Below are 19,305 nucleotides of genomic sequence, written 5' to 3' on the forward strand. Positions count from 1 at the left end.
TAGATTTTCAAGCTAAAGGATAGCTGATGACCACAAACCGTGGTTAGCTGAATACTAACGATTTGCCAGTAAAGAAGCTAACTAGCTTCTGAACTAGCTTCTGATTAGCTTCTGGATTATCTTCTGGGCTAGCTTCTGGCTAGCTCCTGGCTAGCTTCTGGCTAGCTCCTGGCTAGCTTCTGGCTAGTTTCTGGCTAGCTTCTTGGAGTTTCTGGCTAGCTTCTTGGAGGATTACAGATTTGAGGTAAATAATACTTTTTTATTAATATAAATTGGTGAGGCGGGTTGCAGGAGAGTGTTTTGAAGATGAGTTGATGGAAAATAAAAATAAAATGTATGTGAAAAAAGTTGTAAATATATATATATATACAGGACACGACAAGACGAGGACAAAAGACGTCTGAACTGCCATCTTGAAAAAAATACAAATCCTGGCCGAGGAGACGCACTGGCGGTCTGGAGAGCAGGGCTGGCACCCTCCGTCCTGGCTGGATCCTCAAGCCCGGCAGATGCAGGGAGCTGGAATGTAAAAGCACCGGGCTCAGAGCAGGTATTGGGGAGCTGTGGCGCCAAGCTGGCACAGGACGTGCAGGGCTAGGGAGGCGCACAGGAGGCCTGGTGCGGGGGGGTGTAAAACAGCCAAGGAACTGGCAGGCTCAGCCAGGCTGTGCTGAACTGGGCCTACCAGTACCACGGAACTCACAACAAACTATCTAGCACAGCACCAAACTAATCTTATCAACAATGGGAAGGGACACAAGGAGGGATTTTTTTTTTTTTTGTAATTTTTTAAAATAAATTTTTCCCCGGGGGGGAAAGACAAAAGTAAACAAAACACAAACCAAAGAATAACGGGTGGGGGGGGATAACTAACAAACAAATTTAGGTGAGGGGAATTAAGGGGAAAACAAAAAGGAACACTGACCAACACAACACCTGCCAAACTTGAGGGCCGAGAGCTGGCAAGCCTCATCAGCAGACCAGGCTAAGCCAACCAGCTAGCAAGCCTCACCAGCCGACCAGGCTAAGCCAACCAGCTAGCGAGCCTCGCCAGCAGACCAGGCTAAGCCAACCAGCTAGCAAGCCTCACCAGCAGACCAGGCTAAGCCAACCAGATAACGAGCCTCGCCAGCAGACCAGGCCGAGCTAACCAGCTAGCAAGCCTCGCCAGCAGACCAGGCCGAGCTAACCAGCTAGCAAGCCTCACCAGCCGACCAGGCTAAGCCAACCAGCTAGCGAGCCTCCCCAGCAGACCAGGCCGAGCCAACCAGCTAGCAAGCCTCACCAGCCGACCAGGCTAAGCCAACCAGCTAGCGAGCCTCGCCAGCAGACCAGGCCGAGCTAACCAGCTAGCAAGCCGGCCAGCAAAGTTCCCCAGTTGACAACACAAAACAACAAACAGAGACAAAAGGCAATTTTAGGGGGTGAACTAACAAGTACAAGGTGGATGGGAACAAGGAAAATACAGTCAGACAAACACGCAACAATGCATTGGATTGGACCCAGAAAGGACAACGGATTACTGCCCCAGCCTTTGAGCTCGGGAAGGTTAAGAAACAATCGGTACACCTCATCTCCATCTCCATATCGCAATAACCCGGTCTGCAAAGAACACGGCGAAAGATCAACGGATTACTGCCCCAGCCCTGGAATTCGGGAACATCAAGAAACAACCATAACCTCATCTCTACCTTCATACTTAAATATGTACTAACCCTTCCTGGTCACCTGTACTAACCCTTCCTGGTCACCTGTACTAACCCTTCCTGGTCACCTGTACTAACCCTTCCTGGTCACCTGTACTAACCCTTCCTCTCACCTGTACTAACCCTTCCTCTCACCTGTACTAACCCTTCCTGGTCACCTGTACTAACCCTTCCTGGTCACCTGTACTAACCCTTCCTGGTCACCTGTACTACCTATATACACACACGTTACTAGTGACCCATGAACCCAACATATAGTGCCTTTAGTGTAGAAAACAAGTCAAAATAACCCTTGACAGACAACATATACACAACACATAAATGAGCCAAAATGGCTCCATCAAAGAGAGCTTCTCTCTCAGAACTGTTAGCTAGCTACATAATCTTCGCCATTCTTCTTAGCTAGCTACATAGCCGTCCTTGTATCAGAGATAATTGCATTAATTATCGTATTTCGTATTTCGTCGCCCTAACGTAGCCTTCACTGCTATTCGCCCAGGAGCTAGCAACGCTAGCTAACGCACACAGATTAGCATCACTGTAGTGCTATTCACTCAACTGTACGACTTGATTAGTTCAGTGTTAGCTAGCTACATAGCTGTCTTTGTTTCAAGATAATTGTGTAGTTTAGTGTGTGTAGCCTTGGAGTGATTATCTTAATTCACTGAGGTTCGCTAGCCAGCTATTTGTCGTCCTTAACGTAAGAGACTCTGCTAGCTAGCCAACAGCTAACAGCTAACAGCTAGCCAACGTCTACTGAATAGAACCCAACAACCCGGTCGCATTCACAGGTAGTATCACATTTTCATTTCATTACAGTACAACGGTTTGATTTGTTTGATCGTAGCTAGCTACATAGCTAGCTACATAGCCGTCTTTGTTTCAAAGATAATTGTGTAGTCTAGACCGATTTCCTAGGTTAGCTAGCCAGCTATTGTCGTTCTTTTAACTCAACGTAACGTAAACAACACTGCTAGCTAGCCAGCTAGCCCCGAACAGCAGCACTGTAGAAATTATTACACTCAACGGAACGACTTGATTAGTGTAGTGTCAACAACGCAGCTACTGCCAGCTAGCCTACTTTAGCAGTACTGTATCATTTTAATCATTTTAGTCAATAAGATTCTTGCTACGTAAGCTTAACTTTCTGAACATTCGAGACGTGTAGTCCGCTTGTCATTCCAATTTCCTTGCATTAGCGTAGCCTTTTCTGTAGCCTGTCAACTATGTGTCTGTCTATCCCTGTTCTCTCCTCTCTGCACAGACCATACAAACGCTCCACACCGCGTGGCCGCGACCACCCTAACCTGGTGGTCCCAGCGCGTACGACCCACGTGGAGTTCCAGGTCTCTGGTAGCCTCTGGAACTGCCAATCTGCGGCCAACAAGGCAGAGTTCATCTCAGCCTATGCCTCCCTCCAGTCCCTTGACTTCTTGGCACTGACGGAAACATGGATCACCACAGATAACACTGCTACTCCTACTGCTCTCTCCTCGTCCGCCCACGTGTTCTCGCACACCCCGAGAGCTTCTGGTCAGCGGGGTGGTGGCACCGGGATCCTCATCTCTCCCAAGTGGTCTTTCTCTCTTTCTCCCCTTACCCATCTGTCTATTGCCTCCTTTGAATTCCATGCTGTCACAGTTACCAGCCCTTTCAAGCTTAACATCCTTATCATTTATCGCCCTCCAGGTTCCTCGGAGAGTTCATCAATGAGCTTGATGCCTTGATAAGCTCCTTTCCTGAGGACGGCTCACCTCTCACAGTTCTGGGCGACTTTAACCTCCCCACGTCTACCTTTGACTCATTCCTCTCTGCCTCCTTCTTTCCACTCCTCTCCTCTTTTGACCTCACCCTCTCACCTTCCCCCTACTCACAAGGCAGGCAATACGCTTGACCTCATCTTTACTAGATGCTGTTCTTCCACTAACCTCATTGCAACTCCCCTCCAAGTCTCCGACCACTACCTTGTATCCTTTTCCCTCTCGCTCTCATCCAACACTTCCCACACTGCCCCTACTCGGATGGTATCGCGCCGTCCCAACCTTCGCTCTCTCTCCCCGCTACTCTCTCCTCTTCCATCCTATCTTCTCTTCCCTCTGCTCAAACTTTCTCCAACCTATCTCCTGATTCTGCCTCCTCAACCCTCCTCTCCTCCCTTACTGCATCCTTTGACTCCCTATGTCCCCTATCCTCCAGGCCGGCTCGGTCCTCCCCTCCCGCTCCGTGGCTCGACGACTCATTGCGAGCTCACAGAACAGGGCTCCGGGCAGCCGAGCGGAAATGGAGGAAAATCCCGCCTCCCTGCGGACCTGGCATCCTTTCACTCCCTCCTCTCTACATTTTCCTCCTCTGTCTCTGCTGCTAAAGCCACTTTCTACCACTCTAAATTCCAAGCATCTGCCTCTAACCCTAGGAAGCTCTTTGCCACCTTCTCCTCCCTCCTGAATCCTCCCCCTCCCCTCTCTGCAGATGACTTCGTCAACCATTTTGAAAAGAAGGTCGATGACATCCGATCCTCGTTTGCTAAGTCAAACGACACTGCTGGTTCTGCCCACACTGCCCTACCCTATGCTCTGACCTCTTTCTCCCTCTCTCTCCAGATGAAATCTCGCGTCTTGTGACGGCCGGCCGCCCAACAACCTGCCCGCTTGACCCTATCCCCTCCTCTCTTCTCCAGACCATTTCCGGAGACCTTCTCTCCCTTACCTCACCTCGCTCATCAACTCATCCCTGACCGCTGGCTACGTCCCTCCCGTCTTCAAGAGAGCGAGAGTTGCACCCCTTCTCTGAAAAACCTACACTCGATCCCTCCGATGTCAACAACTACAGACCAGTATCCCTTCTCTCTTTTCTCTCCAAAACTCTTGAGCGTGCCGTCCTTGGCCAGCTCTACCGCTATCTCTCTCAGAATGACCTTCTTGATCCAAATCAGTCAGGTTTCAAGACTAGTCATTCAACTGAGACTGCTCTTCTCTGTATCACGGAGGCGCTCCGCACTGCTAAAGCTAACTCTCTCTCCTCTGCTCTCATCCTTCTAGACCTATCGGCTGCCTTCGATACTGTGAACCATCAGATCCTCCTCTCCCCCTCTCCGAGTTGGGCATCTCCGGCGGCCCACGCTTGATTGCGTCCTACCTGACAGGTCGCTCCTACCAGGTGGCGTGGCGAGAATCTGTCTCCTCACCACGCGCTCTCACCACTGGTGTCCCCAGGGCTCTGTTCTAGGCCCTCTCTTATTCTCGCTATACACCAAGTCACTTGGCTCTGTCATAACCTCACATGGTCTCTCCTATCATTGCTATGCAGACGACACACAATTAATCTTCTCCTTTCCCCTTCTGATGACCAGGTGGCGAATCGCATCTCTGCATGTCTGGCAGACATATCAGTGTGGATGACGGATCACCACCTCAAGCTGAACCTCAGCAAGACGGAGCTCCTCTTCCTCCCGGGAAGGACTGCCCGCTCCATGATCTCGCCATCACGGTTGACAACTCCATTGTGTCCTCCTCCCAGAGCGCTAAGAACCTTGGCGTGATCCTGGACAACACCCTGACGTTCTCAACTAACATCAAGGCGGTGTCCCGTTCCTGTAGGTTCATGCTCTACAACATCCGCAGAGTACGACCCTGCCTCACACAGGAAGCGGCGCAGGTCCTAATCCAGGCACTTGTCATCTCCCGTCTTGATTACTGCAACTCGCTGTTGGCTGGGCTCCCTGCCTGTGCCATTAAACCCCTACAACTCATCCAGAACGCCGCAGCCCGTCTGGTGTTCAACCTTCCCAAGTTCTCTCACGTCACCCCGCTCCTCCGCTCTCTCCACTGGCTTCCAGTTGAAGCTCGCATCCGCTACAAGACCATGGTGCTCGCCCACGGAGCTGTGAGGGGAACGGCACCTCAGTACCTCCAGGCTCTGATCAGGCCCTACACCCAAACAAGGGCACTGCGTTCATCCACCTCTGGCCTGCTCGCCTCCCTACCACTGAGGAAGTACAGTTCCCGCTCAGCCCAGTCAAAACTGTTCGCTGCTCTGGCCCCCAATGGTGGAACAAACTCCCTCACGACGCCAGGACAGCGGAGTCAATCACCACCTTCCGGAGACACCTGAAACCCCACCTCTTCAAGGAATACCTAGGATAGGGTAAGTAAGGGTATGTGCTTGTCCTCTTCTGCACATACATTTTCTTATGGCGTTGATCCACGAGTCTGTGTTAAGAGAGTAAGCTATTTCTATGTGTGTTGCTCTACTGGACAGTAAATATCACTCCATATCTTTTTACATTTTCTCATCCTTTTCTGATATCTGTTGGACCAAAGTAATCCACACCTACTCATTCATATATCCTTATGTACATGTTCCTTATCCCCTTACACTGTGTATAAGACAGTAGTTTTGGAATAGTTAGATTACTTGTTGGTTATCACTGCATTGTCGGAACTAGAAGCACAAGCATTTCGCTACACTCGCATTAACATCTGCTAACCATGTGTATGTGACAAATAAAATTTGTTTTGATTTGATTTGATTTGGATGTCAGCGAAGATCCTTTCAAGTAGCATATCTGTCATCTTCTGCTCACCAATCTGTCCTCTTTGCCTTCTGCTCACCAATCTGTCCTCTTTGCCTTCTGCTCACCAATCTGGCCTCTGCCTTCTGCTCACCAATCTGTCCTCTTTGCCTTCTGCTCACCAATCTGTCCTCTTTGCCTTCTGATCACCAATCTGGCCTCTGCCTTCTGCTCACCAATCTGGCCTCTTTGCCTTCTGCTCACCAATCTGTCCTCTTTGCCTTCTGCTCACCAATCTGGCCTCTGCCTTCTGCTCACCAATCTGGCCTCTTTGCCTTCTGCTCACCAATCTGGCCTCTGCCTTCTGCTCACCAACCTGGCCTCTGCCTTCTGCTCACCAATCTGGCCTCTTTGCCTTCTGCTCACCAATCTGGCCTCTGCCTTCTGCTCACCAATCTGGCCTCTTTGCCTTCTGCTCACCAATCTGGCCTCTTTGCCTTCTGCTCACCAATCTGGCCTCTGCCTTCTGCTCACCAATCTGGCCTCTGCCTTCTGCTCACCAATCTGGCCTCTTTGCCTTCTGCTCACCAATCTGTCCTCTTTGCCTTCTGCTCACCAATCTGGCCTCTTTGCCTTCTGCTCACCAATCTGGCCTCTTTGCCTTCTGCTCACCAATCTGGCCTCTTTGCCTTCTGCTCACCAATCTGGCCTCTTTGCCTTCTGCTCACCAATCTGGCCTCTTTGCCTTCTGCTCACCAATCTGGCCTCTGCCTTCTGCTCACCAATCTGGCCTCTTTGCCTTCTGCTCACCAATCTGGCCTCTGCCTTCTGCTCACCAATCTGTCCTCTTTGCCTTCTGCTCACCAATCTGTCCTCTTTGCCTTCTGCTCACCAATCTGGCCTCTGCCTTCTGCTCACCAATCTGGCCTCTTTGCCTTCTGCTCACCAATCTGTCCTCTTTGCCTTCTGCTCACCAATCTGGCCTCTGCCTTCTGCTCACCAATCTGGCCTCTTTGCCTTCTGCTCACCAATCTGGCCTCTGCCTTCTGCTCACCAATCTGGCCTCTGCCTTCTGCTCACCAATCTGGCCTCTTTGCCTTCTGCTCACCAATCTGGCCTCTGCCTTCTGCTCACCAATCTGGCCTCTTTGCCTTCTGCTCACCAATCTGGCCTCTTTGCCTTCTGCTCACCAATCTGGCCTCTGCCTTCTGCTCACCAATCTGGCCTCTGCCTTCTGCTCACCAATCTGGCCTCTTTGCCTTCTGCTCACCAATCTGGCCTCTTTGCCTTCTGCTCACCAATCTGGCCTCTTTGCCTTCTGCTCACCAATCTGGCCTCTTTGCCTTCTGCTCACCAATCTGTCCTCTTTGCCTTCTGCTCACCAATCTGGCCTCTTTGCCTTCTGCTCACCAATCTGGCCTCTTTGCCTTCTGCTCACCAATCTGGCCTCTTTGCCTTCTGCTCACCAATCTGGCCTCTTTGCCTTCTGCTCACCAATCTGGCCTCTTTGCCTTCTGCTCACCAATCTGGCCTCTTTGCCTTCTGCTCACCAATCTGGCCTCTGCCTTCTGCTCACCAATCTGGCCTCTTTGCCTTCTGCTCACCAATCTGGCCTCTGCCTTCTGCTCACCAATCTGTCCTCTTTGCCTTCTGCTCACCAATCTGGCCTCTGCCTTCTGCTCACCAATCTGGCCTCTTTGCCTTCTGCTCACCAATCTGGCCTCTTTGCCTTCTTCTCACCAATCTGTCCTCTTTGCCTTCTGCTCACCAATCTGGCCTCTTTGCCTTCTGCTCACCAATCTGTCCTCTTTGCCTTCTGCTCACCAATCTGGCCTCTGCTTTGCCTTCTGCTCACCAATCTGTCCTCTTTGCCTTCTGCTCACCAATCTGGCCTCTTTGCCTTCTGCTCACCAATCTGGCCTCTGCCTTCTGCTCACCAATCTGTCCTCTTTGCCTTCTGCTCACCAATCTGGCCTCTGCCTTCTGCTCACCAATCTGGCCTCTTTGCCTTCTGCTCACCAATCTGGCCTCTGCCTTCTGCTCACCAATCTGTCCTCTTTGCCTTCTGCTCACCAATCTGGCCTCTTTGCCTTCTGCTCACCAATCTGTCCTCTTTGCCTTCTGCTCACCAATCTGGCCTCTTTGCCTTCTGCTCACCAATCTGTCCTCTTTGCCTTCTGCTCACCAATCTGGCCTCTTTGCCTTCTGCTCACCAATCTGGCCTCTTTGCCTTCTGCTCACCAATCTGTCCTCTTTGCCTTCTGCTCACCAATCTGGCCTCTTTGCCTTCTGCTCACAACACTCTGAGAGGATGTTTCTTGCTGCAGAGTTTACATTGATCATCCAATACTTTTGACGGAGAAGTGAGAGCATGTGATTTCTTCCATGTCCTGTTTGTTGATGTATGTGGTGGAGGATGAGTGTAGATATGTGAAGGTCTTTGGAGAGAATGACAGGGTGCTTGACTTCTTCAGGCATAGCTTGCCTTACACAGCCGTCCTCCCACTCTGAGAACTCCATCCACACACACTGCATCCAACTTAAAAGTGCTGCTACCTTTCCTGACTGTAGATGGCGTCATTGTCAAAGTCAAGATCTCCTCTGGAAATCTTTGTCTTTGGGGGTGAAGCGAATGATTGCCTCCTCTGCATTCAACAGTTCATCCAGACTTACAGCTTGACCACTGCATCTTGTCTTTCACCGTCTGGTTCTGTGAGCGTGTGTTGTCTTATAGGATGGAACCTTGTCTTTCACCGTCTGGTTCTGTGAGCGTGTGTTGTCTTATAGGATGGAACCTTGTCTTTCACCGTCTGGTTCTGTGAGCGTGTGTTGTCTTATAGGATGGAACCTTGTCTTTCACCGTCTGGTTCTGTGAGCGTGTGTTGTCTTATAGGATGGAACCTTGTCTTTCACCGTCTGGTTCTGTGAGCGTGTGTTGTCTTATAGGATGGAACCTTGTCTTTCACCGTCTGGTTCTGTGAGCGTGTGTTGTCTTATAGGATGGAACCTTGTCTTTCACCGTCTGGTTCTGTGAGCGTGTGTTGTCTTATAGGATGGAACCTTGTCTTTCACCGTCTGGTTCTGTGAGCGTGTGTTGTCTTATAGGATGGAACCTTGTCTTTCACCGTCTGGTTCTGTGAGCGTGTGTTGTGGTTCTGTGAGCGTGTGTTGTCTTATAGGATGGAACCTTGTCTTTCACCGTCTGGTTCTGTGAGCGTGTGTTGTCTTATAGGATGGAACCTTGTCTTTCACTGTCTGGTTCTGTGAGCGTGTGTTGTCTTATAGGATGGAACCTTGTCTTTCACCGTCTGGTTCTGTGAGCGTGTGTTGTCTTATAGGATGGAACCTTGTCTTTCACCGTCTGGTTCTGTGAGCGTGTGTTGTCTTATAGGATGGAACCTTGTCTTTCACCGTCTGGTTCTGTGAGCGTGTTGTCTTATAGGATGGAACCTTGTCTTTCACCGTCTGGTTCTGTGAGCGTGTGTTGTCTTATAGGATGGAACCTTGTCTTTCACCGTCTGGTTCTGTGAGCGTGTGTTGTCTTATAGGATGGAACCTTGTCTTTCACTGTCTGGTTCTGTAGGATGGCGTGTGTTCTGTCTTATAGGATGGAACCTTGTCTTTCACCGTCTGGTTCTGTGAGCGTGTGTTGTCTTATAGGATGGAACCTTGTCTTTCACCGTCTGGTTCTGTGAGCTGTGTGTTGTCTTATAGGATGGAACCTTGTCTTTCACCGTCTGGTTCTGTGAGCGTGTGTTGTCTTATAGGATGGAACCTTGTCTTTCACCGTCTGGTTCTGTGAGCGTGTGTTGTCTTATAGGATGGAACCTTGTCTTTCACCGTCTGGTTCTGTGAGCGTGTGTTGTCTTATAGGATGGAACCTTGTCTTTCACCGTCTGGTTCTGTGAGCGTGTGTTGTCTTATAGGATGGAACCTTGTCTTTCACCGTCTGGTTCTGTGAGCGTGTGTTGTCTTATAGGATGGAACCTTGTCTTTCACCGTCTGGTTCTGTGAGCGTGTGTTGTCTTATAGGATGGAACCTTGTCTTTCACCGTCTGGTTCTGTGAGCGTGTGTTGTCTTATAGGATGGAACCTTGTCTTTCACCGTCTGGTTCTGTGAGCGTGTGTTGTCTTATAGGATGGAACCTTGTCTTTCACCGTCTGGTTCTGTGAGCGTGTTGTCTTATAGGATGGAACCTTGTCTTTCACCGTCTGGTTCTGTGAGCGTGTGTTGTCTTATAGGATGGAACCTTGTCTTTCACCGTCTGGTTCTGTGAGCGTGTGTTGTCTTATAGGATGGAACCTTGTCTTTCACCGTCTGGTTCTGTGAGCGTGTGTTGTCTTATAGGATGGAACCTTGTCTTTCACCGTCTGGTTCTGTGAGCGTGTGTTGTCTTATAGGATGGAACCTTGTCTTTCACCGTCTGGTTCTGTGAGCGTGTGTTGTCTTATAGGATGGAACCTTGTCTTTCACCGTCTGGTTCTGTGAGCGTGTGTTGTCTTATAGGATGGAACCTTGTCTTTCACCGTCTGGTTCTGTGAGCGTGTGTTGTCTTATAGGATGGAACCTTGTCTTTCACCGTCTGGTTCTGTGAGCGTGTGTTGTCTTATAGGATGGAACCTTGTCTTTCACCGTCTGGTTCTGTGAGCGTGTGTTGTCTTATAGGATGGAACCTTGTCTTTCACCGTCTGGTTCTGTGAGCGTGTGTTGTCTTATAGGATGGAACCTTGTGTCTTTCACCGTCTGGTTCTGTGAGCGTGTGTTGTCTTATAGGATGGAACCTTGTCTTTCACCGTCTGGTTCTGTGAGCGTGTGTTGTCTTATAGGATGGAACCTTGTCTTTCACCGTCTGGTTCTGTGAGCGTGTGTTGTCTTATAGGATGGAACCTTGTCTTTCACCGTCTGGTTCTGTGAGCGTGTGTTGTCTTATAGGATGGAACCTTGTCTTTCACCGTCTGGTTCTGTGAGCGTGTGTTGTCTTATAGGATGGAACCTTTGTCTTTCAGCGTGTGTTGTCTTATAGGATGGAACCTTGTCTTTCACCGTCTGGTTCTGTGAGCGTGTGTTGTCTTATAGGATGGAACCTTGTCTTTCACCGTCTGGTTCTGTGAGCGTGTGTTGTCTTATAGGATGGAACCTTGTCTTTCACCGTCTGGTTCTGTGAGCGTGTGTTGTCTTATAGGATGGAACCTTGTCTTTCACCGTCTGGTTCTGTGAGCGTGTGTTGTCTTATAGGATGGAACCTTGTCTTTCACCGTCTGGTTCTGTGAGCGTGTGTTGTCTTATAGGATGGTGTGTTGTCTTATAGGATGGAACCTTGTCTTTCACCGTCTGGTTCTGTGAGCGTGTGTTGTCTTATAGGATGGAACCTTGTCTTTCACCGTCTGGTTCTGTGAGCGTGTGTTGTCTTATAGGATGGAACCTTGTCTTTCACCGTCTGGTTCTGTGAGCGTGTGTTGTCTTATAGGATGGAACCTTGTCTTTCACCGTCTGGTTCTGTGAGCGTGTGTTGTCTTATAGGATGGAACCTTGTCTTTCACCGTCTGGTTCTGTGAGCGTGTGTTGTCTTATAGGATGGAACCTTGTCTTTCACCGTCTGGTTCTGTGAGCGTGTGTTGTCTTATAGGATGGAACCTTGTCTTTCACCGTCTGGTTCTGTGAGCGTGTGTTGTCTTATAGGATGGAACCTTGTCTTTCACCGTCTGGTTCTGTGAGCGTGTGTTGTCTTATAGGATGGAACCTTGTCTTTCACCGTCTGGTTCTGTGAGAGTGTTGTCTTATAGGATGGAACCTTGTCTTTCACCGTCTGGTTCTGTGAGCGTGTGTTGTCTTATAGGATGGAACCTTGTCTTTCACCGTTTGGTTCTGTGTGTGTTGTCTTATAGGATGGAACACTTTTCACTTTCAGGAACTTTATGGTCTATGGGTTATGACAACAGGCATGAAACAAGACAAAGCTCCAGGTATGACCAACCAGAGACCACAATATTTACACGTTTCTCACCACTGAACTAACATATAATGATGTAATATGTCATTCCCCCTGTATGTTGTCAAAGAGCTATCTGGGTTAGAAATCTGTATGACGTCATTAACCTGAGATAGGGCCCTCTCCACCTGCTCCACTCTGCCACCTAACAATTCACTAAAATCACAAGCGACATTTCAATTGAGTTTTTCCATTTTATTTAAGTCGAAGTGCAACTGTTTAGTGCAATTATAACGTCACATTTGTTGTGGGATGAGAAACATTGTCCTGACATACAGTACCAGTCTACAGTGTGAACACACCATTCAAGGATGAGAGGAGAGTAAAACAGAGACAACCATCTCTGCAGCACTCCACCAATCAGGCCTTTCTGACATACAGTACCAGTCTACAGTGTGAACACACCTACTCATTCAACGATTTTTCTTTATTTTTACTATTTTCTACCCCTTTGCCTTGATGACAGTAAGTCGCTCTGATAAGAGCGTCTGCTAAATGACTTAAATGTAAATGACAGCTTTGCACACTCTTGGCATTCTCTCAACCCGGCTTCACCTGGAATGCTTTCCCACCAGTCTTGAAGGAGTTCCCACATATGCTGAGCACTTTTGTGATATTTCTTTCCTTCTTAATGCATTTTAGCCAATCAGTTGTGTTGTGTGACAAATAATACAAATAAAAACCCTGGACTGAGCAGGTGGGTCCAAACTTGACTGGTACTTCTACACATTACCCTTAAAAAACGAGCTTTTATTTCCTTATACCCCGGGTCAATGTACAGAGCACTTCTTTATTAAACTAGCTTTTATTTCCTTATACCCCGGGTCAATGTACAGAGCACTTCTTTATTAAACAAGCTTTTATTTCCTTATACCCCGGGTCAATGTACAGAGCACTTCTTTATTAAACGAGCTTTTATTTCCTTATACCCCGGGTCAATGTACAGAGCTCTTCTTTATTAAACTAGCTTTTATTTCCTTATAATATATATATATATATTTATTTATTTATTCAAATTATCCAATAGTTTAAATGATTTGAGCAAGTGAACATCTTCTGCACAGGTAAATCATATACAGTGCAGTACAAGGGGCTGTCAGTGTGAGGGTTAGACACAGTCTGTATAGAGTCTGGAGTGGCTATTCTCTTCCCGCTCTGAGCAGTAACATCACAGTCTGTATAGAGTCTGGAGTGGCTATTCTCTTCCCGCTCTGAGCAGTAACATCACAGTCTGTATAGAGTCTGGAGTGGCTATTCTCTTCCCGCTCTGAGCAGTAACATCACAGTCTGTATAGAGTCTGGAGTGGCTATTCTCTTCCCGCTCTGAGCAGTAACATCACAGTCTGTATAGAGTCTGGAGTGGCTATTCTCTTCCGCTCTGAGCAGTAACATCACAGTCTGTATAGAGTCTGGAGTGGCTATTCTCTTCCCGCTCTGAGCAGTAACATCACAGTCTGTATAGAGTCTGGAGTGGCTATTCTCTTCCCGCTCTGAGCAGTAACATCACAGTCTGTATAGAGTCTGGAGTGGCTATTCTCTTCCCGCTCTGAGCAGTAACATCACAGTCTGTATAGAGTCTGGAGTGGCTATTCTCTTCCCGCTCTGAGCAGTAACATCACAGTCTGTATAGAGTCTGGAGTGGCTATTCTCTTCCCGCTCTGAGCAGTAACATCACAGTCTGTATAGAGTCTGGAGTGGCTATTCTCTTCCCGCTCTGAGCAGTAACATCACAGTCTGTATAGAGTCTGGAGTGGCTATTCTCTTCCCGCTCTGAGCAGTAACATCACAGTCTGGAGTGGCTAGCCTGAGCAGTAAAACACAGGTCTGGTTTGCTGAACATAGGTTGAATTGGTATCTGCTCTGAACAAATCACAGTCTGAAGAGTCAGCCTCTTCCTGAGCAAAATCACAGTCTGAAAGTCTGGAGTGGCTATTCTCTTCCCCTCTTAACCCAAAAGTCAGTGGCTATTCCATTTCACAGTCTGTATAGAGTCTGGAGGGCTAGCTCTGAGCAAGAGAGTCTGGAGTGGCTATTCTCTTCCCGCTCTGAGCAGTAACATCACAGTCTGTATAGAGTCTGGAGTGGCTAGAGCAGTAACATCACAGTATAGAGGAGGAGAGCAGTAACATCACAGTCTGTATAGAGTCTGGAGGGGCATTCTCTTCCCATCTCAGTAACATCACAGTCTGTATAGAGTCTGAGTGGAGAGCAGTAAATCACAGTCTGTATAGAGTCTGGAGGCTATTCTCTTCCCGCTCTGAGAGTAACATCACAGTCTGTATAGAGTCTGGAGTGGCTATTCTCTTCCCGCTCTGAGCAGTAACATCACAGTCCAGCCTGAGAGAAAACAGGCTGTTTGCTGAACATAGGTTGAATTGGTACCCCATCACCTAGAAACTCATATGGAAAATCACTGTGAGAATAGTGTTTCTAAAGTTCTGTTTCCCAAAACAATTCCATTCACCCTCAGGGGAGAGGAAGAGAGCTGAGGAGAATAGTGTTAGAGGAGAAAGTTCTGGAGGAGACACCACATCAACCCTCATCATATGGAATAGACCGCTGAGAGAATAGTGAGAGAGGAAAGTTCTGTTACACAGTCGGGTGACCCCTCATATGGAGGCGATCTGTGAGAATGTTTTCTAAAGTTCTGTTACACCACATCACCCCTCATATGGAATAGACCGCTGTGAGAATAGTGTTTCTAAAGTTCTGTTACACCACATCACCCCTCATATGGAATAGACCGCTGTGAGAATAGTGTTTCTAAAGTTCTGTTACACCCCATCACCCCTCATATGGAATAGACCGCTGTGAGAATAGTGTTTCTTCTATCGATTAAATAGAATTTAAAAATCCTCAAGCTACACACAATACCCCATAATGACAACGCGAAAACAGGTTTTTGACATTTTTGCAAATTTATAAAACAAAACCAGAAAGCATTCAGGTGCATTCTGTTTCCATTGATCATCCTTGAGAAGTTTACACAACTTGATTGGAGTCCATCTGTGGTAAATTCAATTGATTGGACATGATTTGGAAAGGCACACACCTGTCTATATAACAGCCCACAGTTGACAGTGCATGACAGAGCAAAAACCAAGCCATGAGGTCGAAGGAATTGTCCATAGAGCTCCGAGACAGGGTTGTGTCGAGGCACAGATCTGGGGAAGAGTACCAAAACATTTCTGCAGTATTGAAGGTCCCCAAGAACACAGTGGCCTCCATCATTATTAAATGGAAGAAGTTTAGAACCACCAAGACTCTTCCTAGAGCTGGCTACCCGGCCAAACTGAGCAGTCGGGGGAGAAGTGCCTTGGTCAGGGAGGTGACCAAGAACCCGATGGTCACTCTGACAGAGCTCCTCTGTGGAGATGGGAGAACCTTCCAGAAGGACAACCATCTCTGCAGCCCTCCACCAATCAGGCCTTTCTGGTAGAGTGGCCAGATGGAAGCCACTCCTCAGTAAAAGCCACATGACAGCCGCTTGGGAGTTTTCCAAAAACCACCTAAAGACTCTCAGACCATGAGAAACAAGATTCTCTGGTCTGAATGCCAACCATCATGTCTGGAGGAAACCTGGCACCATCCCTACGGTGAAGCATGGTGGTGGCAGCATCATGATGTGGGGATGTTTTTCAGCAGCAGGGACTGGGAGACTAGTCAGGATCGAGGAAAAGATGAACGGAGCAACGTACAATGAGATCCTTGATGAAAACCTGCTCCAGAGCGCTTAGGACCTCAGACTGGGGTGAAGGTTCACCTTTCAACAGGACAACGACCTAAGCACACAGCCAAGACAATGCAGGAGTGGCTTCAGGAAGTCTCTGAATGTCCTTGAGTGGTCCAGCCAGAGCCCGGACTTGAACCCGATCGAACATCTCTGGAGAGACCTGAAAATAGTTGTGCAGCGATGCTCCCCATCCAACCTGACAGAGCCTGAGAGGATCTGCAGAGAAGAATGGGAGAAACTCCCCAAATACAGGTGACAAGCTTGCAGCATCATACCCAAGACTCAAGGCTGTAATCGCTGGCAGAGGTGCTTCAACAAAGTACAGAGTAAAGGGTCTGAATACTGATGTAAATGTGATATTAACGTTTTTTATATTTAATACATTTCCTAAAATTACAAAAAAACTGTTTTTGTTTAGTCATTACGGGGTAGATTGAGGTGATTGATGTGGAAAAAACTGTTTTTGGTTAGTCATTACGGGGTAGATTGAGGTGATTGATGTGGAAAAAACTGTTTTTGTTTAGTCATTACGGGGTAGATTGAGGTGATTGATGTGGAAAAAACTGTTTTTGTTTAGTCATTACGGGGTAGATTGAGGTGATTGATGTGGAAAAAACTGTTTTTGTTTAGTCATTACGGGGTAGATTGAGGTGATTGATGTGGGAAAAAACTGTTTTTGTTTAGTCATTACGGGGTAGATTGAGGTGATTGATGTGGAAAAAACTGTTTTTGGTTAGTCATTACGGGGTAGATTGAGGTGATTGATGTGGAAAAACTGTTTTTGTTTAGTCATTACGGGGTAGATTGAGGTGATTGATGTGGAAAAAACTGTTTTTGGTTAGTCATTACGGGGTAGATTGAGGTGATTGATGTTTTTGTTTAGTCATTACGGGGTAGATTGAATTGATTGATGTGGAAAAAACTGTTTTTGGTTAGTCATTACGGGGTAGATTGAGGTGATTGATGTGGAAAAAACTGTTTTTGTTAGTCATTACGGGGTAGATTGAGGTGATTGATGTGGAAAAAACTGTTTTTGTTTAGTCATTACGGGGTAGATTGAGGTGATTGATGTGGAAAAAACTGTTTTTGGTTAGTCATTACGGGGTAGATTGAGGTGATTGATGTGGAAAAAACGATTTCATCAATTTTAGAATGGACTGTATGTTCCACCCTACGCCCCATACCAGATGGGGTCTTGTTTTCTCTTTCTTTAATGATCCCTACAGATAATGCACCTCATTTCTTGTTCTTTGATTCAAATCACAGCTAGGTAATATTCCAACAAAATGAAAATGTAAAGAAATGGCAGCAACGGCACAATTCAACAGTCACTGTAGAGATCTGAAGACAGTGTACCAGTTGTCTGTTTCATCTCCATGACAACTGTCCATCTGTTCCATTCACCTCCCTGGTCTCCATGGCGATCGTCTGAAGCATTACAAGCGAAGAGAACACCTGACACACAAGTGTCCATCATTGTCTTTGGTCAGTTAAATAAATGTGCAAAACATGGTTTTTATTTTTGTAGCAGTCTCTCCTTGATTGAGCCATAGTGGTTCTTGTTGCATTGCATGAGGTCAGTTCGCAGTAGAGTAAAGGTTCTCCTCCCTCCTGCGTACGTCTCTCCGAGGAAGGGGGCTATGTAGAGGTCCCAGAGCTCTGTGAGGACGGCAGGGGCTGAGGCTGAGGCTGGGGGTTAGAGGAGCCTGTCGCTGTCGGGGAGCCAGAGCTGGGCTGGACCTGAGCCTGGAACTGAGCCATCTGCTCTGGGCTGGCCAGGGTTTTCAGGAGGCTGTTCTCCTGCTCCAACTGGGAGTTCCTCTCTACCAGCTCCTTAATCTGTTCCTTCAACACATCTACCTCCTCTCTCACAGCATACATCAGGTGGCTCTTTACCAGGTCCTGAGAGAGAGAGATGGAAGGGGGAAGATGGAGAGAGAGGAAGGGACGGAGGTAAGGAGAGAGAAAGGGAGGAAGGGACGGAGAGAGAAAGGGAGGAAGGGACGGAGGGAAGGAAGGAGAGAGAAAGGGAGGAAGGGACGGAGAGAGAAAGGGAGGAAGGGACGGAGGGAAGGAGAGAGAAAGGGAGGAAGGGACGGAGGGGAGGAGAGAGAAAGGGAGGAAGGGAGAGGGAAAGGGAGGAAGGGACGGAGGGAAGGAGAGAGAAAGGGAGGAAGGGACGGAGGGAAGGAGAGAGAAAGGGAGGAAGGGACGGAGGGAAGGAGAGAGAAAGGGAGGAAGGGACGGAGGGAAGGAGAGAGAAAGGGAGGAAGGGACGGAGGGAAGGAGAGAGAAAGGGAGGAAGGGACGGAGGGAAGGAGAGAGAAAGGGAGGAAGGGGAGGGAAGGAGAGAGAAAGGGAGGAAGGGACGGAGGGAAGGAGAGAGAAAGGGAGGAAGGGAAGAGGGAAAGGGAGGAAGGGACGGAGGGAAGGAGAGGAGAAAGGGAGAAAGGGAGGAAGGGACGGAGGGAAGGAGAGAGAGAGGGAGAAAGGGAGGAAGGGACGGAGGGAAGGAGAGAGAAAGGGAGGAAGGGACGGAGGGAAGGAGAGAGAAAGGGGAAGGGACGGAGGGAAGGAGAGAGAAAGGGAGGAAGGGACGAGAGGGAAGGAGAGAGAAAGGGAGGAAGGGACGGAGGGGGAGAGAGAGAGGAAGGGAGGAGAGAGAAAGGGAGGAAGGGACGGAGGGGGAAGGAGGAAGGGACGGAGGGAAGGGAGAGAAAGGAGGAAGGGACAGGGAAGGAGAGAGAAAGGGAGGAAGGGATGGAGGGAAGGAGAGAGAAAGGAGAAAGGGAGGAAGGGACGGAGGGAAGGAGGAGAAAGGAGGGAGGGACGGAGGGGAAGGGAAGAGAGGGAGAAAGGGAGGAAGGGACAGAGGGAAGAGAGAAAGGGAGAAAGGGAGGAAGGGATGGAGGGAAGAGAGAAAGGGGGGAAGACAAGGGATGAAAGGGAGGAAGGGATGGGAGGAAGGAGAGAGAAAGGGAGAAAGGGAGGAAGGGACGGAGGGAAGGAGAGAGAAAGGGAGGAAGGGACGGAGGGAAGGAGAGAGAAAGGGAGGAAGGGACAGAGGGAAGGAGAGAGAAAGGGAGGAAGGGACGGAGGGAGAGAGAGAGATAAAGGGAGAGAAATGTACAGTTGAAGTCGGAGGTTTACATATACCTTAGCCAAATACATTTCAACTCCATTTTTCACAATTCCTGACATTTAATCCTAGTAAAAATTCTCTGTTTTAGGTCAGTTAGATCACCACTTTATTTTAAGAATGTTAAAATGTCAGAATAATAGAAGAGTGAATGATTTATTTCAGCTTTTATTTCTTTCATCACATTCTGTGGGTCAGACATTAACATCCACATATGACCCTATCCT

The 19,305-nt window shown here is 48.3% G+C and overlaps 1 long non-coding RNA gene across 4 annotated transcripts; it reads left to right on the forward strand.

The window, feature by feature from the left end:
- The first annotated feature begins 16,227 nt into the window (after nt 1–16,227).
- On the forward strand, nt 16,228–17,149 carry LOC127918182 (uncharacterized). Of its 4 annotated transcripts, none has more exons than XR_008099374.1 (4): nt 16,228–16,377; nt 16,537–16,696; nt 16,749–16,801; nt 16,948–17,131. It is a non-coding gene; the product is annotated as an uncharacterized LOC127918182 (long non-coding RNA). The 4 variants fall into 4 exon arrangements; XR_008099373.1 differs by having other exon boundaries at nt 16,286–16,430; nt 16,590–16,696; nt 17,001–17,149; XR_008099371.1 differs by having other exon boundaries at nt 16,286–16,430; nt 16,590–16,696.
- Nucleotides 17,150–19,305: the final 2,156 nt, after the last annotated feature.

Source organism: Oncorhynchus keta, unplaced genomic scaffold, assembly GCF_023373465.1.
Source record: "Oncorhynchus keta strain PuntledgeMale-10-30-2019 unplaced genomic scaffold, Oket_V2 Un_contig_1361_pilon_pilon, whole genome shotgun sequence".
Lineage (NCBI taxonomy): Eukaryota > Metazoa > Chordata > Actinopteri > Salmoniformes > Salmonidae > Oncorhynchus > Oncorhynchus keta.